Raw genomic sequence first — 25,546 nt, 5'->3', positions numbered from 1 at the left:
AAAGAATCTTAATAGCCCAATTTAAAGACTTGTCATTAGGTAAAAACCCAATTTAGCACCTTTATTTGTGAGGCAGAAATTCTTTGTACCTTGTTGGTCTAGATTTACAGATAGATAGATAGATAGATAGATAGATAGATAGATAGATAGAGTAATGGTTACTTTTGAGTGTCAACTTGGCTGGCTCATGGTGCCCAGATATTTGGTCAAACATTATTCTGGATGTTTCTGTGAAGGTGTTTTTTGTATGAGATTGGCCTTTAAATCAGTGGACTTCAAGTAAAGCAGACTGCGCTCCACAGTGTGGGAAGTCCTCATCCAATCAGTTGAAGGCCTGAATTGAAGAAAGACTGATGTACCCTGAACAAGCAGCCAGCAGACTGCCTTTGAACTAGAACTGCAACTTTTCCCTGAGTTCCCAGCCTGCTGGCTTACCCCATCAGATTTTGAACTCTCCAAGCTTCCATAATCACGTGAGCCAATTCACTAAGATATATCTCTTTTCCTCTTTCTTTGTACACATCCTGCTTTTTGGGTTTCTCTGGAGAATGCTGATTACATAGATAGATAGACAGATACACACATACATACATACACAGATAGACAGATGACAGTTAATACACTTTATAAGTATTGCCATAACATGATTCCCCCAGATAGACAGATAGATAGCAGGACACATGGGTGGAGGGATGGGATGGAAGGTTTGGGGATAAGTTATCTTTTGAGTGTAGACTCAAGGAAAGCCCTGCTTCCTCCCTGTAGATGAAGCTAGGGTTCAATGGGAATAAACATTTGTTTTATGGTTTAAACGATTCATTGTTTTCCCTTCAGTTCTTGTAAGAACACACTGAGTACCTCAGATAAGCCATTCCAGCCCAGCACTGCAGGAGTCCCTGATTGAGGAATATGAACCAAACCCCCTTCAAAAGAAATTATCTCCCTGCCTTTCTGGGACACAATAGCCTGACTTTAACCACTCACCTTTTTTGGCCTCCATATATCTGTTTGAATAATTATTATTCATCTGCTGGGCCTGTCACAGAATTCCAGCTGTAAATAGCGCTCATCATCACCCCCATCACCACAGCTGGTAATGAAGAGAAATGTGTCGGCTAATGAGGAGAGCGGCCACCATTACAGTAATGAAGAAAACTGGACAGAAATGCCGCAGGAATGGCACCTCCACTATTTCCTGGTGTAATTGGCATGAGGTAATTGCTTTTTTATCCTCCCTGGCTTCACCTCTGCAAACTACTTCCAAATTCCTTACATTCATCACAAAATAGACAATTGAAAGTAGTGTAATAAATTAAAAAGGGAAAGGAGCTCAGCTTTGTGGTACCAGTCTTAAAAGAAGGAAATAAGAACATTTACAGGATTAATAAAAAGGATAATAGGAGGAGGGTGGGGGGGATCATTCCTTTGTTGTTATTTTTGTCATTAGAGACCAAGCCTTCTTTCAACCACATACAAAGACAGGCTCCAACAGGAATAACTCTGAATGTGTTCTAAACACATATGCTGCGGCCACTACTGCCACTTAAAAGGTTCCTGCTCACATGCAGTAAAATGAAACATGAGGCAGGCCTACTTTCATTCTTCCTGCTGATAAACCCAGGCCTAAGAGCAGCACAGAAATTAGGTCTGCATTTTGTTGGTATCTCATGTACCAACATGAACCTTGTTAGGGCAATGTGTGTAAGGCATGACAATTTTCTGGTTTGCCCATTTTCAGTGCTTTGCTCTGGTTGGGGCTACTCTGGGTACAGTCCTTGGAAAGATTCTTAAGCTCAGAATTTTACAAAACAATTAAGAGAATTAAGAACAATGACCAAGCCCCATGAAAAGAATCATGTTCAATTAGTAAAGTTAACTTAGGTATTTTTTATTCTTTTAGGAATACATCTACAAATTCTTTGATATTCCTCTCTTTCCGTTAAGTGTGAATATAGTGAGTGTGGGCTCGATATAGTGACTTGCTTCCAGGGACTAGATTACAGCAGAAGTGATGGTGTGTCACTTCCATATTAGGTTATAAAAAGATGCAGCAAAGGTGAAAACAACCCAAGTGTCCCTTCACACGTGAATGGATAAACAAGAAGTGTATATACATGCAGTGGAATATTATTCAGCCATAAAGAGGAATGAAATTCTGATACATGCTACAACATGAAAAAATCTTGAAAACATTGTACTAAGTGAATAAGCCAGACACAAAGGGACAAATATTATATGATTCCACTTATATAAGGTACCTAGGATAGGCAAATTCATAAAGCAGAAAGTAGAACTGATATGAACAGAGGTTGGGAGTTAGGCGGATGAAGAATTATTGTTTAATGGGTATACGGGGCTTCTGTTTGGGATGATGAAAAGGTCTGGAAATGGACAGTGGTGATGGCTGCACAACAACTGAATGTACTTAATGTCACTGAATTATATAATTAAAAATGGTTAAAATGATAAACCTATGTTATATATTTTTTACCAAAATAAAAAGGACCCCCCAAAAGACTGCACCTTCTGTGTTGAGTGTTCTGCCTCTCTCTCTTTCTGTCTCTTGGACCACTCACTCTGGGAGAAGCCAGCTACTGTCTTGAGGATTCCAAGGCAGCGCTATGGAGATGCCCACATGGCAAACAACTAAAATTTCTGGACAACACTAGCGAGAGATTGGCGACTCCAGTGAGCAAGCCTTCTTGGAAACGTCCTCCAGGCCCATCCAAGTCTACAGATGATGCAGCCCTAGCTGATATCTTGACCATAACCTCAAAGGAGACCCTGAGCTAGAACCACCCAGCTAAGTCACTCTGGGATTTCTGACTCTCAGAAAGTGTCAGATAATAAATGGTGGTTGTTTTAAGCCACAAAATCTTGGGTTAATTTGTTACACAGCAATAGATATTGAATACAGTATAACTATATATGTACAAATTTACAACAATATTGAATGAGATAAATTCACAATAATATTAGATGATAATAATCATCTAAAACAAGCTTCTGCTTCTTTCTACAAAGCAATTGGGGGCATGCTAGCTACTGAGGTTAAGAAAAATGTCTATGTCCTGATGCCATTCCTTCTCAGGTTCCCTATGGTTCCCTCTCCCACATTTGTCTGTGTGGGAATGGGTATTTTTATATCAACTGCATTCTTGGCCTCTGTCTGCAGTAATTCAAAATGCATAGTTCAAGTGCAGAATCTGTATTTCAACTCTAAATCTAGCACTCCAGATATTACTTGGTTACTGCAAAGACACACACTAACTGGGAACTCCACAAACTAACCCCCACTATCTGTTTTCTTCTCTCTCTCACTCTTCTTAAATTCTATCTTTATTCCAGTGATGATGAAAGCAATTTTTATATAGCTCTGGAGTTCGTAATTACAATAACTATCACCAGAAAAGGTCTTCGCCACTCACCAATGTCTCTTATAGACTGGATGTGGGCCGTCTACAAGCAGCATATAGGAGGTAAGACCTGGGAAACTGGTTGACCCAGGAATAGTGTTGCCTATCTGACCTTTTGAGGACTCACTCTTTTATTGGGGAACGACCCAAGAAAAAGCAAAAAAAACCAAGCAGAGGTGGCAGGTCATGAGGCAAACAGGAGAAGGATAGGAGGAGACTTCAACAGAGGATCAGTATGGAATAAAGTTAACAAAGATGGAATAGGAAACATGTTATACCATAAAGTCAGGCATCTAAACCATTAATCCATAAACTCTGACTATGTGACAGGGCATTACTTTGATTGAGTTTGGGCCAGATTCTTAAAGGAGTCAAATTAGGCTAGGAATCAGAAGGACTGATCTCATAAAGATTCCATTCTCTTTCTCTCCCTTGCAAACACCACGTGTACATAAGTCATTACATGTTGGCATCATAGGTTCCTTTAAATACCTGTAAAGTAGCATAAAGTAGGAGGCAGAAGATAAGGGCCCTAGGCACTCTTAGAAGATAACCAGATAACTTCAGATATGGCTTTAGTCTCTCCAGGCCTCTGTGTCATCTGTAAAATGAGGTCATTCTACCCAAGACGTTTGGACTGGACCAAACGATCTACTGAACTTCCTTCTAACTCTAAAATCTGCAATTCTATGGGTTAAATTCTGATGCCCATACACTCCTCCATAAGGTATTCCTAGGGAATCATCCTAGCATGGCTACCTGGACAATTCAAACAGTTTCTCCATCTCCATATTACACATCCTCCAACTCAGAACAGAAGCACAGTTTGTACTCTCAACTCAACATCTCAGTTTTTACCCTGAAAACTCAAGAAATACGAACGGTTTAAGAGTAAACAGTGGGGATTGTGAGCACCTATAGTCAGAGATTTATTTCCAGGGAAGTTTTTACCTTAGATGAAAGATGGCACTCCAAGGGGTGAAAACCTGGCTGAAGGTCCATTCGATCAATATGGTAAGCCTGGAACTCAACCTAGGGCAACAAGAGAATGAAACTTGAAACTCAGTTCGGGAAATATACAAAGACGCTGCAAAGCTACGAAGAAATTCCAGAGGCCAAACTATGTCAACTTCACTCTAAACCTGGTGGGATATGAGTTTAGCTGGTGCTCGGAACATGTTCTGGGGAAGTGAAACAGCAAGTGATTGCTTTTTTCTTTTTTTTTTTGAGTTTTACCATTTCTCGTCAGGTGGAAGAATCCTTGTACCTGAGTTCTCAACCAGTCAATGAAAATCTGCTGGTAAATCTCAAAGCCTGATCTCATAGAGCAGAAGTCAGTGGCCTGGGGGTTGATAGTCTCCCCAGGGAGGAATGAAACATCTGCTGGAAACTCCCCACCTCCATCCCTTGACCTTAAAGCTCTAGAGAAAAGGAAAAGCGGCTTCTCTTGACAAAAAGATTGGGAATCCCTGTTGCCATGTCTTACTGTTTCTTTAAGGCTACCATGGAAATGAAAGATGTTCTCAAGCAAAGACAGGTCAAATCTATTAACAGAGCAGGCGAGGCATCTCCCTCCTGAAAACTGTGGAATAACAGAAAAGAACCTTTTCTGACAAAATGAGTATTTTTGTTTGTTTGATTTTGTTTCACATTTATTTATTGAACAGTAGGGAGAAATAATTTGAATAAGAAAATAGCTAGTTATTAGAAGAAGAGGGAATAATTTCAAACATGGAGTCCCCTGTAGTTTATACATCATGTAAACTTGCTGCTCCATCCCTCAGCCTTTCCCATCTCCCTTCAGCAATCCTGTTTCCATTCTCTCCGCTCCCAGAGAATCACCAAGAAGCTGAGTTCCAGTAGCACTAGCCTAATACACATTTGATTCTTTTCTCCAGCCGCCAAATGGACCATCTTCCCAGAACTCTTCCCATCATTAGAGGGGAGAAGACGAGTTGAGCAAGTCTTTCTCCAAACTATAGCCACATTTTTATATTAATCTGACACCTGTCATCTGCTTTATTTCCAGGAAGTTCTTCTTAGCGGGAAGGTGGCACTCCAAGGGATTAAAACTTGGCTGAATGTCTATGAGAATTCATTAGATAATATCCAAAAAGCCCTCCAGAGGGCCTTGCTAAATACAACCGAAGATGGTGCAGTGATTTCCTAAACCCAAGATTTCAGGTTTACTTTTGATGTTCCCTGGATACTAGCAGTGTTTGGCTATATAGAGGAAGGAGAAATATTAACCAATTTTTATTCCAGCTGACCTTTTACAGAGACAGGAAGTAATTTTGCTTGAATTCTCCATTTCAGTCTAGGACAGTAACAGCTGGGCAGGGATTTTGCCCAACACTTTGTGAGGTTTACACTCAACTGCCTTTGTCAGATTGGCATTTTATATTAAAACAATAGAGCACTGTTATTAAGACACCATACTGCTACAACTTTAGGAAGATGCTAAACCAAGAAACTTTCTCTGGACCACTAGAGTCTCCATGACTGTAACAGTGTGATGTGTTTCAAAAAGCCATTTCAGCCCAGGAGGTTATAGTAGAATGATCAGGAATCAGACTGTCTATATTAGAAGATTAACCCTACCATTTGCTTACAAATGCTGTGATCTTCAGGAATTCCCTAGCTGTCCAGTGGTTAGGACTTGGCACTTTCCCTGCCCAGGCCCAGGGTTCAATCCCTGGTCAGGGAATTAACATCCCACAAGCCATGTGATGCAGCCAAAAATAAATAAAATAAAATAAAAATAAATAAATAAAACAAATGATGTGATTTTGGAGACAGCAGATCACAGGGGTTAAGAATATAGGCTTTGGAGCCAGACTGCTTGGGTTGGAACCTTAATTCCACCATTTACTCGCTGGATGATCGTAAGGAAGTTCTTCAAACCTCTGGGCCTCAGTGTCATCATTTGTGAAATGGGGCTGTTAATGGCATCTCCAAATGTTGGGGGAAGAATGAAATAAGTTGATGCATGTAGGTGCTTCAAGCGATGTCTGGCAAACAGTATCAATAAATATTAGCTATCATGATTGCTATTATTCTTTCCAAATTTTCAGCATTTCATCCAATGCTGGGCAAAATCAACAAAGAAAGGGAGCTAACCAAGGAGAACTCTGGGGAAAATGTTGAATTTGGCAAAACTGGGAATCAGGCAGAACTTATTCTTTGGCACTCTCGCCATTTTTCTCTCTCCTGTTAATGTCCAGGCTCCTTATATAACACTGTACCCAAGCTCTAGATTTTTTTTTCTGCTCTCCTCCATACCCACCCTTCACAAATCAACTTTCACCCACATTAGCTCTATTCCTTTAGGACTTCGCTCTGAACTAGGTGATAATATAAAAAGTAAAAAATCAGGGCTTCCCTGGTGGCGCAGTGGTTGAGAGTCCGCCTGCTGATGCAGGGGACATGGGTTCGTGCCCCGGTCCAGGAAGATCCTGTATGCCGCGGAGCGGCTGGGCCCGTGAGCCGTGGCCGCTGGGCCTGCGCGTCCGGAGCCTGTGCTCCACAACGGGAGAGGCCACAGCAGTGAGAGGCCCGTGTACCGTTAAAAAAAAAAAAAAAAGTAAAAGATCAACTCTGGTTTAAGACAGTAATGAATGCTGGTAAGTTAATGTTATGCTTTCTGGATGTCACATTTGCATTTTACAAAATGAAGATTGCCTTATTAACAGGAAGAGTGACCAAAACTGAGAACTTCAGTTAATGTGCGAGGCAGGTAAGGGTAATAATTCTGGGCAGGTTGACCATTGGTTTTCTTTGACTCACAGATAAGCTGCTACTTCCATAACCCATAGAGCTTGTCCTAAAGTTAACTGTTTAATATAAAGCATCATAGACACACTCCTAGGCGAAAGCAGAACACATTGTGTTTAAACACAGCGTTATTAGGTTGACAGGCACGGCATCGAGGCTGCAATGTTACTGGTCCCACAGCTCCCAGGGCTGCTGTCAACAAGGCACGACAAATTGGACCAGCCAAAATTTTCAGTCACGTCTGATTTTCCTGAAGATGCAGATACACCTGCTGAAGATGTTCCAGACAGAGAAAAACCGAGATTGCAGAACAGAGCGAGCCGATGGAGGAGAATGGCAAAGGCCCAGCGTTGGCTTCTATCACCCATTATTATAGCCCTGGGATAGGCAGCATTCTGAATTCAACAAAGGGGCCAAGGGTAAGGGGATTTGAGTTCTAGATCCATCTCTGCCATTAACTGATTGTGTCTTCAAGCAAGTTGAGTCACTTTATTTTGGAGGGTCGTATCTGCAAAACTAGGGGAGAGAGAGGCTCAGTAGCAGTATCCCTCGGTCTTCCGAGTCAGAGGCCCCAGGGGATTCCGGGGAACCCCTACAGCCCTGCAGAGCAACTTAAATGCCTCTACAGACAGGCAGTGGAACGCAACAGGGTTTCCTGATTAAAAAATAAATAAATAACCGTAAGGAAATTAAGATGCTGAGAAGATTAATCTGGGGGAAAGGAAAGTAATATAGAATAAGGCAGAGAGTAGCAAGATTGGACGGGATCACCAGCTAGATGGTAAAATAACTAGAATAGTAAAAAATACAGTCAAATAAGATAGGGTAGGCAAATGAATCTCAGCACTGGCTGCACCCTAAGGAGCTTTTAATAAATTCAGATGCCCAGGCTCTAACCCTGAGTAGTTATATGGAACTTTCGGGGTCTAGGGTCTAAGCTTCAGTATAAGGTAAAAAGCTCCCCGTGTAATCCTCATGTTCAGTCAGTGGTAAAAACCACCAAGGGTAGACTATGCTGGTTTTTAAGAACCAAAAGGAAGAGTTGTATGTAAGAGACTTCTGAAGGTGACCTGAGAGGATTGACAACTGATTAGATGGAGAGATAAACATCTGGAAAGACCCCCAAACAACTTAGGTCTCAAACAAGGGTGCTTAAGAGAAGGAAGAGGTCATGGTACCTTGGTAAAGTGGAAACGGTTTGGGAGGGAAGACGATGATGAGTTTGAACTGAAGTGGATAGCAGGATATCTGAGTGATTCCATCTTCCTACAGTATTCAAAGTAATGAGCAGCACCGTATCTTTTCTGACAAGAAAATTTAACTTCGAATTGACTACTCTAGCTATTATCAAAAGCCCAGCTGAAACAAAGTGGCAGCACAAGAGTGACGCACTAAGAGAAGGGTACCTTATATTTCTTCAGCGTTTGTTTGTCTTTTTTTTTTGGCTTAACTTCTTTGGGAGGGATATAAGTACTTTGCATGTTTACAAAAGCTGTGAACCTAATTCCCAGAAAAAAAAATACCATTAGAAAAATACATGGAGCCCAGTTTAAGAGTCTCTTTTTTAGATAGGGACTAAAGGGCTCACTCAGCCAAACAAAGTTTTTGGTTTTGTTATTATTACTATTATAGTTGTTATTTTAAGACCGAAGAGAAATATAAGCAGAGAAAAAGAGATAATAAGGAAAGAGATGTGTTTTAGACAGATTTTTCCTAACAATGAGGTCACTGCCGAGTGTCCAGAGAAAGCATTATTTTTCCTAAATGCTTTGGAGCATTTCATGTCTTCTCCCCGTTCTTTGTTCTTTGATTAAAGCACCTGTCCTTAGCTTTGTCGTTAAAACATCCTGGCAACCACAAGAAAACATGCCAGCTTGTGATTACTATCTGCATTTTTAATAATGCCTAGCATTTCCTACAAATAGGATTTCAGCATCTAGAACTCTGGGGAAAATGAAACAGCTTTTGTTAGTTCTAATAGAAAAAGGCAGCTTGATTTCCAATGCTCTGTTTTAATCTGGGTTTTACCAGCCGGTGATTTTATTGAAAGTGAAATGCATATTCATGTTTAGCTTTAGCATCTCAACTCTAAAATGGAAAAATCACAGCTTCAGTAACAGAATTGAGAATGAGGTCCTGGCATCTTTCTTAAAAGGAATTTGGATAAGGCTTCTCAGTACATACTCACAAATTACTTATGCTGTATGTCTAAACACACACAAACAGGTTTAGAAAACCTGGTTGAATTGAAATGAAATAATTAGGTATGAAAACAATAACCTGGGCTTCTTTGCCAGATTCTTATCAACATGGACCATACTTGCTCTAAGGCAATAAAGGAGGTGGGGGTCAAGGTCATGACCAGGAAGGAATTCATGTGCCCAAACTCTCTTCATCTTCATGAAAAAGTTTTGTGCTTTCCCGGGCTACTTAGAGAGGGGTCCATAAGGCACTGCTCTGGGTTCCCTTCATGACTTAAAGGGAAATGTTCATAGTGTCGGGAGCCCTTGATGCCCTTCAAATGAAAAAGGAGGATGTCCTCAAATTCCTTGCAGCAGGAACCCACTTAGGTGTCACCAACCTTGACTACCAAATGGAACAGTACATCTGTGAAAGGAAAAGTGATGGTATCACCTCATACACCTACAGAGAACCTGGGAGAAGCCTCCCCTGGCGCCGGCGCTGTTGTTGCCATTGGTAACCAGGCTGACTTCAGTGTCATATCCTCCAGGGATACTGGCCAGTGAGCTGTGCCGAAGTTTGCTGCTGCCACTTCTACTGCTGGCCGCCTCTCTTCTGGGAACTTCCCTAACTCTATCCAGGCAACCTTCCTGGAGCCACGACTTCCGGCGGTTACTGACCCAGGTCTGATCTCAGAGCTGTCTTATGTTAACCCGCCTGCCATCACTGTGTCACAGTGACTCTTCTCTGCGCTGTGTGGACATCGCCATCCCCAGCAACAACAGGGGAGCTCCCGCAGTGCGTCTGCGGTGGTGGATGTGGGCTGGGGGTTGAGGATGGGGTTGGCGTCCTGCGCATGTGTGGCACCAGGAGCATGAGCATCTGCCGTGAGCATCTGGGTGAGGTCATCCTGCTGTCTACTCTGCAGAGATGCTGAAGATGTTGAAAAGCTAGCATGGACTACTGTTGGAAAGGCTGTGACCCAGGAGGAAGTTCTGACTTCAGCAGTGAAAGGGAATTAATTTCCAAAGTTTCCCCTCTCCTTGATGCCTAAAATTACATGGTTCACAACAAAGACTCACATGAGTCTACTTCATTTTAAGTAGGGCAGAAATGGCTTAGAAATATTAGCCTCTTGCTAATATTGTGCACATGGTAGTGCATAAGCTGGAGTCTTGGTTCCGTCTATACTGCTGATGGCCCCTCAGAACCCCATCCCAGCTGAATCCTTCCTAGAAAGGCGATATAGAAAGGAGACAAAGGCAGGGGTCTTGGCATCCAGTAGAAGTGGGTTTAAATCCCAGCAACACCAATAACTGGCTGAATAGACTTTGAAAAGTCACTTAATTTTCCTGAACCCTGCTTTCTTTGATTGTAAAATGGAGCTAATATATTCAACTAACGGATTAAATGCAAGGCCTAGCCAAGGTCTTCAATACACTGTAGTTCCCCTTTTTTGTGCTCCCTCCGTTCCCCCTTCATTCCTTCTTGAATCATAGCCGAGAGTTGCCATGCCTTTTCCTGGTCAAGTAGTGAGAATTCTGTTTGTCTTGTACGAACTCAAGGTAAAGAGTACCCTTACTTCAAAGGAGGCTGGAAATTCACAGTCACTGGAAGATTAAGTTTTAGACATTTCATTTGTTCTCTTTTTCTATTTTACTTTTTTCTCCCTTTTACAACACAGGCACTGTTCCCTTGGCATTTGCAAATTTACTTTTTCACTTCTACAGGTGTAGGTGGATTGATTCAAGAAGAGACACGGTGGCACGAAAGAGAAGGTTTTTTTTCCAAATACAGAATTCATGTCAAAAAGGGGAGTGTTTTTCATGATTAGCTAATTGAATGCTTGCTGAGAGCCAGGCACTACTCTACCTATCAATCCACTGAATCCTCACAACACCAGGAAGTGAGTACTTGGATTAGTAGACAAGCAAACTGAGGCACAGAGAGATTAAGTAAATCATGCAAGGTCACACAACTAATAACTGGGAAGACTAAATTTGAACCCAGGTAAACCTACTTTCAGAATACATGCTCTTTACCACTTCTGCAGCTTACTCACCTCCTTTCCCCAGCAGCTCAATATACAGAAAACAGAGGGAAGATGGATGTGGAAAACACAGGTTAAAAGAAAATGAATCATGAAGGACATTTGAAATAGGTATTGAGCTTATGTAATTGAAATTTGATGCTGTTTTCAAATATTCATAATAGAAACTCTAATGTTTTATAAAAGGGCAGGTAACTCACTGATCAGCTTTGATGTTCTAAGCAATGATGTCAGAAAGCCAACAGAGACTCCTGAGAAAGTATGTGGTGCTTGCTTTATTTCCCTGTGCTAATATTCCTTGACTGAGAACAATCTCAAGGTTTCCAAGGGTGACCAGACTATACAGCCTGCTTTCTTTGAAGGAAGAAACATTTCCATTTTGAGAAGATGAAATGGACATTTTCTTGGCTACGTATTTGATGATGTTTCTTTACTGGGAACACCTCCATTTCTTCTTCCTGAATCAGACTTCTAGAATTTTTTTTTTTTTTTTTCACCTAGAAGAGACCACTGATAACATTTACTTCCTCTCCTTTCTACGGTAATGAAGAAGGGGAGGTCAAATAAATTCAGTTCACTCACAGATCTAGAAGCCAATCTAGGATTGGAATTCAGTTCTGACTCCTCATCCAGCTCTGCCACTCAACCACATGTGTTTCTTTCTCTCACACACAGGCTCTTTTTGGCCACCAGTAAACACACTGACCTTTGAAATATGGAAAGAAAAGCGCTTTGAAATAAAACTGGCACAAACAGCGGTTAGACGGCCGTCATCTGGAGGCCGAAACAAAGAGGGGCATAGTTTTCAAGCTGTCTTCATAATTACGTGAAGCAGTTATCACTCATGCCCCAGTCTGAGCATTACCCCCCAAACAAACAGCCGAGGTTTGAGAAAGCACATAGGCCACTTTGTTGCTCTAGCATCCTGGGGGGTGGGAAGCCCCTCAGCTAAAAATCACATGTGGCTGGGCCTGTTTTCCAGTGCTCCAGGCTCTTTCCTTACTTCCTTCCCCATTAAAACCCTCTGCTCTTCTTGGCAAAAGCCTTCAGGTGAGGTAAGTGCCAATTAACAACACAGAGCTTGATGTATTTCAAGTTTATGACCTAGAGCTGCATTCTCATGAAATAGATTCTTCTTCTCTGGCCCAGAAGCCTCGATGTGCAGAGAGCAAAGATTCTACGTGTGGTTGAAATTTGTTTCATTTTTGCTACGGCCCTAAAAGTGATTTCTCTTTCTGTGGTTTGCTCAACTTAGAAAGCCAGGCAAACAAACCCCAGTAAAGGGCAAAACCGATTCTGAAAACTTTAGCTGCAAAGACAACTGGAGCAAAAGGCTCAGCAAATTTGGGTTTTGCAAAAAGTGGTCTTAAATGTCTCATGAAATCTTAAATATGGCCAGACTTCAGAATAAGTAGGAGAGATGGAAATATCTAATACCGATATCTACAGACTAATATCTAATATCTACAGACTTTTCCAGCTTTCAAATCTGACATGAAATTTTTCTATCCTAGGAATGATTTTAGTTTTTCCAATCATTTGAGTGTTACCACGTCAGTTTATGAAAAATACTTTGGTGAGTTGTTCTTAGGCCACAGAGATCTGAGATCTGACCAATTAAATGATCTGATATGACATCTCAGAGCCCTTTAAGACCAAGAGGTTTGGCAATAGGAACATAAATGGGTTAAAATATATTTCAAAATAATTCCTCTAATTATTAGCTGTACTCAGTTGCTTAATATTTTCAGTGCCTACTGAATTTAGCAAAGGGAATCACAGATACATATTAAAATGCATGCAAATACTACACACAAGCCACATTTTAATATATTGTTTTGCATCCATAATTTTAGTCTTGTGATTTGTATTTTCGTTTGCTTGGGAATAAAGACTTTCTTCTTTCCCCACTTGGGAAAAAAGGCAAGACTTGTTTCTGCCAGCAACCTAATAGTATTCCTGAAAAAGCGGCAAACTTAATGGTTCAGGAACTGCTCTCCACCACCTGCTTTCAGGCCCCTTAAATAGGGGCTGCATTTACAATGCATTGAAAAGGTGAAAATATGCAATCAATCAGTTGCTTTGTCACATAGTGGCAGGCAATCATATTTTTTTGTTGTTGTGTTAAAACTGAACAGACTGTTTTTTTAAAAATTTAAGCTGTTTAAATGTACAATCTCTTTTCAAATAGAGGGTGTGGCAGACTGCCTGCTATACATTTGCCAAATCCCATTTCCTTTTAATCCAGGGTCACAGATAGAACACATTTCCCAGCCTCCCCTGCAATTAGGTGATTTCTGGCTGGAGGAATGTGGGCCAAAGTAATGTACACAATGTGCGAGTCTGGCCACTAAGATCTGCTGGGCAGCCCTAGTGCCTTTTCCTTACTCTTGACCTCCTGGCAAGATGCAGAGGATCAGGTGGAAAACGCCAAGGGCATAAGGAGGAGTCTCAGGATGGAAGGAGACGGGGGTCCTAAAACGAAACTGTGTGGAGCAGACTCTCTGCCCTCATCCATCTCCCCTGACCAACAACTCACAATAGACTATGACTCATGTTCACTGTGTGGTAGCCGCCCTCCAATGGTCACATCTCCTGGTATTCGTACCCTTGTGCATTCATCTCCAATAGCATATGGCAGAAGTGATGGTATGCCACTTCTGAGATTAGGTTATAAAAGCCTGTAACCTCTGCCTCTGCCGTTGGTGGTCTTTTGCTCATTCTCATCCTCTCTTTCTCATTACTTTCTGGGGATGCCAGCTGCCATGCCTGTGGAGATGCCCACATGGTAAGGAATGGAGATCTCCTTCCAACAGCCAGCAAGGAGTTGAGGCCTGACAATAATCAGGGGAGTGAGGTGGGAAAAGAATTCTAATCCCAGCTGGTCCTTCAAATGACTGCAACTCCAGCAGATAGTTTGAATACAACATTGTGAGAGACACTGGGCTAGAATCACCCAGCGAAGCTGCTCCTGGATTCCCGAATCTTAGAAACTGTGTGAGAAAATTCCTTTTTTTTTTTTTTAAATTGAAGTATACTTGACATGTTTGTTGTTTTAAACTGTTAAGTTTTGGAGTCATTTGCTGCCAAGCAATAGGTAACTAATACAATGTGAATAAGAAATCAGCTTTCACTGAGACACTGGGACTGTTTGTTATGGTACTCAAACACTGACTAATCAGCAGGGCAATGTGTGCAGTAACTATGTACATACACTGAACAGCACTATAAGGTTTCTAAGGGTAAAGGCCTTGTTTTATTCTCCTTTGAGATCTCACTGCCTAACACAGTGCCTAGACAAGAGTAGGCATTGAACAAGTGACAAATAATGAATGTGGCTTTCAGTAAGATGCACAGTGTGGTCCTGTGTATGGAATATACAAAGTCAACACCTTTAGAACAGCTGCCACTTTAAGGCTAGATGGGATCGACTGCACTTTACTTCGGGTCAGAAAAATTCTGGGATTGTATTGCTACCAAATATGTAGATTGTAGTTGGTCAAACGTTCATGTAAAGAAGAGAACTCAGTCATCTAGTTATGTTTGTGTTTCCAGATTATCACACTTACTTTTGTAGGGACCAGGTATTCTAATAGGTATATGTGTTAATCTATTTAACCCTTATAAAAACTTGATAAAGAGTGTGCTATTGCTCTTCTGAGTTTACTAATGAGGAAATAAACTCAGGAAAGTTAAGCACCTCGTCCCTGATCTCAGTGCAATTCCATGGCAGAGCCTGGGCTTGATCTCTGGACTTGCAAATGCCAAGGATCATGAAGTTACCCGTTATACTAGGCTGTTCCCTAAATTGAATTCTCAAAGAAACAGGACAGAACTCCAAAGTCTAAGAAAGGGCTGCTAAATCGACGGAGTGGATTAAGAGATATCCTGTGAGGACAGAACAGAATAGTCAAGACTTAGGCCTTGAGAGATTCCCATTAAGAGGGGCTAAGATCGAAGTTTATAAAATCCTGAAGGACATGGAGTGATTCCCCCAAACTGATACACACCTCAGGGATGGGGCCTCACCTGAAGCTTGTCAGAGATGGTTTAGGAGAACTGAAATGCATGCCGCTTGTAGATGATTCGATGCATCCCCTCTGCCTCCATGTCAGCTGCACAGAGACTAGGCTCACCGCCCCAGAAGCCACCATGTAGAGAGAATGTCCAGACCACAGGGCAATCAGCTCCATTGGAGCAGCCAAGAGGGGGAGGCTTGGCTTCCCTTTAATTGACAAAAACCTTCATAACCAGTTCCTTCCAAGGCTTGCAAATTAGCACTAGCCTCAAAGAGAGCAGGTATGGGCCAAAGAAGCACAGGGAATGGATAGACATCTCTGTGTCTGCCTCTCCTGCTGGTCCTGTTTCTGCTTGTTTTTCATGGCAACTTGTGTGTGGTGAGGACTTTGGGTATGTATTTGCTTCAGACAGCAAGTTCTCTTAGCCCAGCCTTGTGGGAAGAAGTGGAAGTCGCTATTTACGGGGAACACTGCCAATGGGCTAATGAGAAATTTTCATGACTTCTGGATGTTTGTAGAACTAAAGGCTTTTGAAACCTGAATCCAAGGCTGACCTGGAGTCTTGAAAACCTGGATAATGACCTCTGGGAAGAAGCTGTGGCTGACACAGAAAAACCTTACTTATTCTGACGTTTACGAAGTTTGGTTGCCAAAATACGCTCCTCTCAATCTTAGACAGTGAGACATATTTTTAATCTGTAACAGTTGGTGCTAGGGCAGAGTTTGAAATTTATCTTTCACTTCATGGGGCAATGGGTTGTCTAAAGAAATGAATGATGCATTCACCTTTAGCAAGGAGAATATTAAAGTTGTGCAAAATAATATACCATTTAAAAAAATGTGGGAGGACTGTTTACATAAAAAGGAACTGACATGTCCGTTACGAATCACTCTAAATAATTTATTTAAGGAGGCCCTCAAAGACGTAATTGTAACAGGAACTAAGTTTAAATTCTTACACTTGAAAATAAGACTGAAGGCTTTATAATGGTCCATAGTTCAGAATATTCATATATTTATGCTAGTAATTGTTTTCTCCTATTCTGAATTAACAAAGTCTTGCTAGAGAAATAAAATACCTACATTTATGCATCTCATACTCCTTTGCAGCTGTGGCTCACAAAATCAATTACTTGGCATTAATTCAAACTTGTAGGTTTTTCCATTAGGAAAAAAGATAATTAAAAAAAACAACAACAGCCAATGACTGTCATTGTATAAATAAATTCAGGGTCCACTAACAAATGGATCACTAATGTGCGAAAGGCTTTGCTCAAGGCCACCCGCAAAGTGAAGGGGCAGCATTGAGGAGATTCTGGGGGTCCTCCTACACTCACCCCATATGTCACATGTGTTCCACCTGCATCTTTTTCCTTTATTCCTAAGCAAGTAGAAATTTGGAGTTGGAAGAAGGTGTGAGGAAGATACAACACACAGAGGAAGTCAGTGAATGGAAAGAAAGGTGAGAGCAGGTGCAGGGATAGTACCTGCCTAATGCTAAAGGCGGAGCTCCCAAGGGAAGGTTCTGGCAGCCTGCTCCTCTGTGATTCCCGCTCCTCCTGTGGCTGGTGGGTCAGCTTTTTTACATATATATCTTTACAGCCAAAGAATGCTTTGCATGTATATCCTGACAACAACCCTATTGTTTTTACACTTAATGACACTCATGGAGAACCTCCTAAGTGCTCCTTGTGTCCTACATTGTTTCCCATCCAACACCACACTGCCCCCTGACTACTCCGTCTGATATGCAAATTTGATCACGTTATTTCTCTGCTACAAAATGGTTTCTCACTAACGGTTTCTCAGTCCGACATTGGCTTTCAAGATCTTCCATGACTGCCTCCAGACTACTTTCCAGCACCATATTCCCTCACTGACCCTCCCAGCTCTATGCTCACAGGGCACCTAAACAGGTCTACCCTCTCCACTCTGGTGTCCTTTTCCTGCTCTCCTCGTTGCCTGGAATTCTCTCCCACTCCCAGCTGTTCCCACCTGTGGCACTGTCTGGCTGGCTTCCCTGGTGGTGCAGTGGTTGAGAATCTACCTGCCAATGCAGGGCACACGGGTTCGAGCCCTGGTCCGGGAAGATCCCACATGCCACGGAGCAACTAAGCCCGTGTGCCACAGCTACTGAGCCTGGGCTCTAGAGCCCGCGAGTCACACTACTGAGCCCACATGCCACAGATACTGAGGCCCACGCACCTAGAGTCCGTGCTGCGCAACAAGAGAAGTCACCACAATGAGAAGCCCACGCACTGCAACAAAGAGTAGCCCCCACTTGCCGCAACTAGAGAAAGCCCGCACACAGCAGCAAAGACCCAACACAGCCAAAAATAAATAAATTAAAAAAAAAAAAGAGCTAGTGAAGTCTTAAAGCCTGTTTAAAAAAAAAAAAAAATGACCCTCCATCATCCCTCAAGATCTAGAACTTCATCTTGGAAGCCTTCTCTGGCCTCCGGAATAGGACTGTGCTCTCTCACCTTTGAGCCTCCACTGTGACAGGTGCAGAATTTATGATGCTATTTTCACAGTGGTTTGTTTACATCACTTCTACATGTACCAATATTTCTCAAAGTGTGGTCCAAAGAACAAGTGCCTCAAAAACTTCTGCCTCTGAGAAGTGCAGATGCCTCATATTCCCATGTGAAATAGGCCTTCCTGGGGCTTCTTAGGTGACTAAAGCTGAGAACCACTGGACTGGACTTTAAACTCCTCAAGGGTGGCCATAACCTATTAGGACATGGTTGGTAATGAATGAATAAAAATACTTAATTGCTTTTCAGCCATGGGTTGAGCATGTGTAGCTCCTACTATGTGTAATGTTTACAATTGCAGCTCAGAGTACAGTTAGTCTTGTTTACCACTGCACCCATCCCAGACCCTAGCCCAGCGCCGTGGGGCATGATAGGCACTAAATAAATACTTTTTCACGGATGGCAAGAAACTGTGGCCTGCAGAAGCTCTGAGTGCTGTACAGCAGGGCAGAGGTGCAGTGAAAGCATCAACAAGATTAGCACAAGGCCTGTTCAGCTCCCCAGGAGAAGGCACTAAGTCAGAGCAATAGCATAGCTGGCACTGCTCTGATGTTCCTTTGTAGAAACCCTTGATGTGGGCTGTGAAATGTCAAATCCAGATTTGATTAAGCCCAACTTCAAATCCCCAAGGCAAGTGTGTATCCACGGTCTTAATGGAATTATTGGAGCCACCTCCGTCTGCTACTTTCAAAAGGGCTGAGGTAGCACCCCATCCACTGATACCAACTCCTACAAAATGAAGCCTGCAGTTAATTCAGCACGTCCCAAGCGGATAAAACCTAAAAAACTTGATCTGGCTTCTTCCTGAAAATTGAAGTATTAAATTAAACCAAAAAAAAAAGAAAATGTTCTGGTGTACTGTAAAGCCTAAAGAAAGGGGGATCCCCAAGGCTACAGCAGAAATCAAAGTTCTGTTTCTTCTTCTTAGGCCTAGACTGTTGACTATTTGGCACTTTCTACTTCCTCCTTCAAATGATAACCTATCAGTTTTCAGATAACCCGAACTTTGGATTTTTAAAGGCAAGCCAATAGACAACATGAGCTGCTGTAAGGGCTACGGACTTCTAGTTGAATGATTCAGTACATACAAGTGGAAACTTGGCCTCTCCCGCTTATACACACTTTGAGGGATGGGCAGAAAATGTCAGGCCAGAACCGAGTCTCAAACCAAAGTGGGCACATTGGGATCTATCAGATTAAACCCGAATGCCGCAGCTCCACTGGAGCAGACCTGATTTCACCACTGCGTTCTCAAAGGGAAGTGGGGCGGGGGGCATCTGCTCCCAAGCTCCACCACAAGCCAGAGCTCCACTTTGTTCTGTGAAATTCAGAACACATTTATTCTCCTTTTTGGTTTTCTTCCAAATTTACTCCTGCCCTAACTTAGGGTCTGGCTGAAGCTAAAATCGTAACAGCCAAAGACAGCGGGGGGGGGGGGGGGGGGGAAGGCCGCTTTACTGTGAAATCCAATCTGAGTAAAAGTAAAACGGATCAGCAATCTTTTGACCTTACCCAGTGGCAAAGTCTCACTGATTCACGTGGTTTAGAGAACTTGGAAAAGGTCTGATGAGCTGTCAAACCACTGAAAATTTAGGGTTTTTCTTGTCACCCTCTATAGAAATGATTCCAAAGTTTCTCAAATTCCAGAAGCTTCCTAAGGCAGGACCAACAAGTCTGAGGAGACACAAGGCTCTTGGTTACCCTAGAACCACCCTCGTGTTTCTGGGACTCTTGAGATCAGCCCAGGCCAGTTATCTAGAGGCGATAATGGATTCTGTTGGGGCCATCTGTGCCAGACTCACCACAAGAGATAGATCATTTCCAAACCAACACCTCATATAGGAGGAAGCAAAGGGATTCTCACCACTTTCTGGTTCCTACATCAAGAGCTAATCCCAGACGTGGCAATGACATAAAGGCAGGAGTCCTGGCAGCAGCTGCCACTGGGATAACTGGTTTAAATAGCAAGTACTCTTTAATGCACAAATTACCTTAGACATAGTTCCTGCCTTTCAGGGACTCCCTTGCCTAAAAGCACCCATTGTCTCACTCTCTCTTGACTTACATGTGATGTCCAAACTCATCTAAACCCTTTCCAGCTTGTCCATACTGACTCTTCCATCTTCCCACCATGTCCAAAATGCATTCTACCCTTCAGACCAAGCGTTGGCAAACTTTTTCTGTAAAGAGCCATATAGTAAATATTTCAGGTTTGCAGGCCATATAGTCTCTTTCATAACTATTCAACTCTGCTGTTGTAGAACAAAAGCATTCATAAATAGTAATATAAATGAATGAGGCTCGCTATATTTCAATAACACTTTAACGAAAACAAGTAGCAGGCTAGATTTGGTCCCCAGGTTGTAAGTTTGCTCACTTCTGTTTTTTTTTTTTTTTTTTTTTTTTTTTTTTTGCAGTACACGGGCCTCTCACTGTTGCGGCCTGTCCCATTGAGGAGCACAGGCTCCGGACGCGCAGGCTCAGTGGCCATGGCTCACGGGCCCAGCCGCTCCGCGGCATGTGGGATCTTCCTGGACTGGGGCACGAACCCATGTCCCCTGCATCGGCAGGCGGACTCTCAACCACTGCGCCACCAGGGAAGCCCCATCACTTCTGTTTTAAACAGACAAAATTTATTCCTTTGCAGGTGCTGGTTTCTTCTGCCTGGGATCCTTTGTCCTTTTTTCTCAACTCAAATATATTAATTCATTAAAATTCATTATTCATTGGAAGATTATTATATGCCAGATACTGTCCTAAGATATAGAGAGGCAACGGTGAGAAAACAGACATTTTCAACTGTGATAGAATTCAGATTCTAGTGGAAACAGGTGGACAATAAACAAGTACCAAGCAACAGCGTGCACGCCAGGTGGAACTAGGATGAAGAAAAATAAGGCAGGGTAGGTGGGTGAGGATGTTATTTTAAGTAGTGGTTGAGGAAGGCCACTAGGATGAAGTAATATGAGAGCAGAGATGAAAATAAAGCATGAGTTCAGTCTATGTGGATATAGAAAGTGGGGAGTGGTAGTAGGAAAAGCATTTCAGGCAGAGGGAACAGCAAGTGCAAAGTGCCCAAAGCAGAGCATTCTTGGTGTACTGGAGGAAATGATAGGAGACCAGTGTGATTGGAGTGAGGTGAATGAGTGAGGGATGAGATCAGAGAGGTAGCTATGGGCAAGATTTTGTAGGGCCTTGTGGGCCGTGGAAAGGACTTTAATTTTTATTTGGAGTAAGACTGGAAACCATTGAAGGGTAGGAAGCAGAAGAGTGAAATAATCTGCCTTAGATTTTAATAGGATCACGACGATAGCCATGTGTAGATAGACTATAGGGAGGCAAGAACAAAAGCAGAAAGACCTGCTAATAGGCTATTGTAATAATCCAGGTGACAACTGTTGTCCAGGGTGACAAGAGGGGAGGTATTAAGAGTTGTCAGATTCTGAATATGTTTTGAAGGCAAAGCTGAAAGGTAGAATGTGAAGTAAATAGTCATGGACAATGCCCAGAATTCTGACCTGAGGAACTGGAAGGATGAAGTTTCCCTCTACTAAGATGGCGAAGACTGTAGGAGGAACAGATTGGGTGGGAAAAATCAAGATTTTTAAAAAATCATGTTATGTGTGAGATGCCTGTTGGACCTGTAAGTGGAAATGTCAGGTAGGCCGTTGCATAAATGCTTTGGAGTTCAGTGGGAATATCGTGGGTGGGGGTAGGTATTGGGGAGTTATCTGAAATAGATGATACTTAAAGCCCTGAAATGAGGTAGGATCACTTAGAGAGAAGGGAGAAGAGAGTAGAGTTCAGGGACTGAGTTCTGAAGTACTTGATGTTCACAGCTTGGAAAGCTGTAGAAGAGCCAACACAGAAGACTTAAAAGGAGTGACCGTGAGACATGAAGTGAAGCAAGAGTGACCTCCCAGGAGCCAAGTGAAGGAAGTCTTTCAAGAAGGAGGAAATGAACAACTGTGTGAAATATTGTTGACATATTGAGTGAGATGAGGACTAAGACATGACCCAGATTTAGCAACATGGGAGCCATTGTTGACCTGGATAAGAACAGTGTGGCGTGGTGAGGATGAAAGCCTGTAAGGAGTATGGATACCAGAAAATGGAAGAGACCCAAATAGTACCTTCCTTCCCCTGGGACCCCATAATACTTGATACTCTCGTAACATTTTCACAATGACAATTATTGGCCTGTATTTCTATCTCTGCAGCTACTCTGTGAGCAATCTGAATGCTGAACCATATTCATCATCCTCTATACAACACAGCACTAAGTACTCATTAAATGTTTGTCAAATGAATGTGAAATTGTAATCTAAGAAAGCCTTCATATAAATGAATATGAGTACCATTTAGACTAGAAAAAGTAATATTAATAAGCAGGATTTTAAAAGGGAGGGTGATGGGTACTATATATTATTGTACAGTGTTTTGACACTGCAGATATTTGGGTTTATTCCCTGAATATTTTACTACTTTTGTATTTAAATTATACATAAATTATTCTCCATAGCGTATGGTGAGATCCCTCAGTACAACTAGTTCAATTTTGCTAAAGAGTAGAGTGAAATTCTGTCGAAATTAGGAAATTTACCCTCATTCCCTTAGACTGTGTGTACTTGGTGTAAGATTCAATAAAATGTGTCTCTCTACCTCCTTTCGAGTTTCCAAAGTTACCAACTCACCATCGTTGTAGGAAGCCTCCCAAAATTCCTAGTTCTCTATTCTTTCTTTTTTTTAAGATTACATTAAAAAAAAAAAGAATCACTACAGTGAGTTACTTTGGGGTCTGAATAACATTGGGTTGATTATGTCTCTCTTTATTGGAATAATTATTTGAGCATTGAGTTCTTACAGCCATATCTATTAAGGTCCAGAAACACAAATTATTACATGATGATTCAAGTGACTTTCTGATTATACTGCTTAATAAAATTAACACTGGAGTCTGAAACACTGTGTCCAGAAGTCAAACGGTGATTTTCCAAAGCATCCATTAAAAAAAAAAAAGTAGCTTCATTTCAGGGCATAAAATTTTGCAATCCTTCTATCTTCAAGTGAGGGTTAGTTAGTGCAGTTAGTTACTGCAAATTAGTGATTCAGTTACATTTTATTTATTCAATATGCAGAGAAGTTTTAAAAAGCGTTAGGTGAGTCATTTCATAAGACCAAAGCCAAGCAAAATTAGAGCAGTCCCTGGTTGAAGCTATTTTTATTGCAATGAGAAGGTTCCTTGCTGCGTATTGGGTACACAGGTGTGGTCAAACTTCGGCATGGAAAGTAAGAAGTCATGAATTCTAAGGCAATGACTACTAATGCCTTGAATGTGTAATGCCACAGACACATTTGCTGTAAGAAGCCAAATCATGTGACAGAGGAAATTAGGTAGAAGCAGTTGAAATTTTTTCCCCTTTATATTCCATTTATCAATGACCCAAGGACCCAAATTCCTATTTTACATAAAGGCTTTCTTTTTTCTATTTTATAGAGAAATAACCTTATAGAAAACTGTTCTTGTGCATTACTCTTTTGTGTCTATAGAGCTCCTTATTTTGTGGGTCGTGGATTTAATAGGCTGTAATGCTGTTTAAACACCATAGATACTTAATGCAGCATGAAAAGCTCTTAAGCTATGGGAAATTACAAAAATGTCTCAGTGCCACGGTTGCAAAAGTGAATGATCTTCTTGACACAAACCTCAAAGGTAAAATGAAATTACATTTCCCATAGGTTTCCAAGTATCTGTTGACCAGCCACCATGGTCTCCCATGATTTCATCTATGTAGCTCTTAGAGATTCAGTTCCAGCCAGACAGCCAACTCTCAGCTATAGTTGCTCTGGAAAATACCAGGAGCTTCATCCACGATAAAGCCAAACACAAAATAGTTACCTTATATAGGTCAGGGAGCAAGTTCCTGGTATGCTTGGTGTCAGTATAACAGGCTCTTCAGTCAGGAGCCTTTGATCTAAAGAGAGTGTCTATCAACAAAGCAATCATATGGCAAGTGCCCATTCTCAACATCAATTTTGATAAACTAATACAAATCAACAGAGATTTTTAAATCAGTACCTAATAATTCTAATTATATAGATATTTGTTTTGAAATTTGAAAAATACATAAAAGGGAATAAAATATTATGGTCTTAGCATGCAAACGGGGATGTGCATACATGATGAAGTAGGTTTCTGTCTTCATATTTCTTCTTGTTTTTATACTTATTAAAGGGTCAAGAGAAAGTTTATGAAATTTTATGGTAGCAGACTAGAATTTTATGCTTTCTGTATTAAAAGGGAGAAGTCAATCTCTTCTCCAAATCGATAATGGCCATCAATTGATAAAGGGGATTGCCTGGCAGCTCAGCGACTTCTTGTTATTAGGCAGAGTTTGCATCAAATTCAACAACTGGTTTTTAAACATGGCATTGCCTGTAACCATTCTTGGAAACTGGGCATCTAGATAACATGCTTTCTTGTATTAAATTAGCTTTCCGTAAAACAGGGTGTTTCTGCACTGCCCTGCCCTCAGTTTAAACAGCTCTGAACAGCCACTCCTTCGTTCTCCCCACTCTCATACCCACCCCAGGGAACTTTTTCATTTCTTTTCCTTTCTTTCCTGTTCTTAAAAAAAAAATTCCTCATTCTCTCCCTCTTCAATAATTTTCAAGCTGGCCATGCATGTTTTTGAAAGGCAGTTGAACATAGTGGTTAATATAAAGGTTTGGAGCTAAAGCGTCCTGGGTTTGAATCTCAGGTCTGACACTTACTAACTGTGCCCCTTTGGGCAAATTATTATACACTTAACTCTAAGCTTCAGACTCATCATCTATAAAATGGGGATATTGATAACTACTTTCAGGGTTATTTTGGGGACTATTAGAGATAATGTAGTTAAAAAGCTGAACAGAGCACAGCATGCATGAATCATAGCTATTATGATTGAAAAAAATGACAAATTGACTTGTGAAAAACATAGGAAACATAATTTTTTCACAGAAATAGTATTTGTAAGGTTCTAATGGACCCACTAACACACTGCAAAATTAGCTCCAGATGACATTAATGGGAATGAAATGCAGACCTCTGTCACCCAACTCCAGGCAAGTTTCATTTACAACAGACACACGGAAAAGACTGAGATAGAAAAACTGAGAAAGCTGCTAACTTGCACTTAAACGTTGTATATTTCTGCTCTTTACTTGGTCCAGGAAAGTATATTAGAAAGTATATCTAGCCTAACAAGCTGAGAGTGTGCGGTATGGGTCAATTAAGTTTATGAAATAACAGAGAGAAGAGGCCCTCATCAGAGTTTGGTGCTTTACAATAGATGAAAAAGCAGAGAGAGCCCTAATCAGCTTACGTGGGCCTGGGTTTCTCTTCCTTACTCTTAGAAGAAGGGATCTCGCTTTATTCCGCTGCTCCCTAAGGAGAGCCCTCCTCCCTCCCTCAAGTATTCAGGCTAATCACAACTGGTGAGGTAGTCTCCAAGCTGAATAAGAAATCAAAAGGGAAGGGAGGGGAGGCAGTGTGGATTTCAGAGAAAAAATAACTTAAGAAAAAAG

General features: G+C 41.6%; 1 long non-coding RNA gene across 2 annotated transcripts in view; it reads right to left on the bottom strand.

Annotated features, from left to right (window-relative positions):
• LOC307194793 overlaps window positions 1-25,546 on the bottom strand; it is a 474,472-nt gene that overhangs the window by 79,804 nt on the left and 369,122 nt on the right. For both annotated transcript variants that reach the window (XR_013830629.1, XR_013830630.1), the window contains one exon: window positions 4,368-4,448. This is a non-coding gene — a long non-coding RNA (uncharacterized lncRNA). The remainder of the gene's footprint in view (window positions 1-4,367; window positions 4,449-25,546) is intronic.

This window comes from Stenella coeruleoalba, assembly GCF_951394435.1.
Source record: "Stenella coeruleoalba genome assembly, chromosome: 11".
Lineage (NCBI taxonomy): Eukaryota > Metazoa > Chordata > Mammalia > Artiodactyla > Delphinidae > Stenella > Stenella coeruleoalba.
The sequence above is the reverse complement of the archived record's forward strand: the minus strand, read 5'-3'. Positions and strand labels throughout refer to the sequence as shown.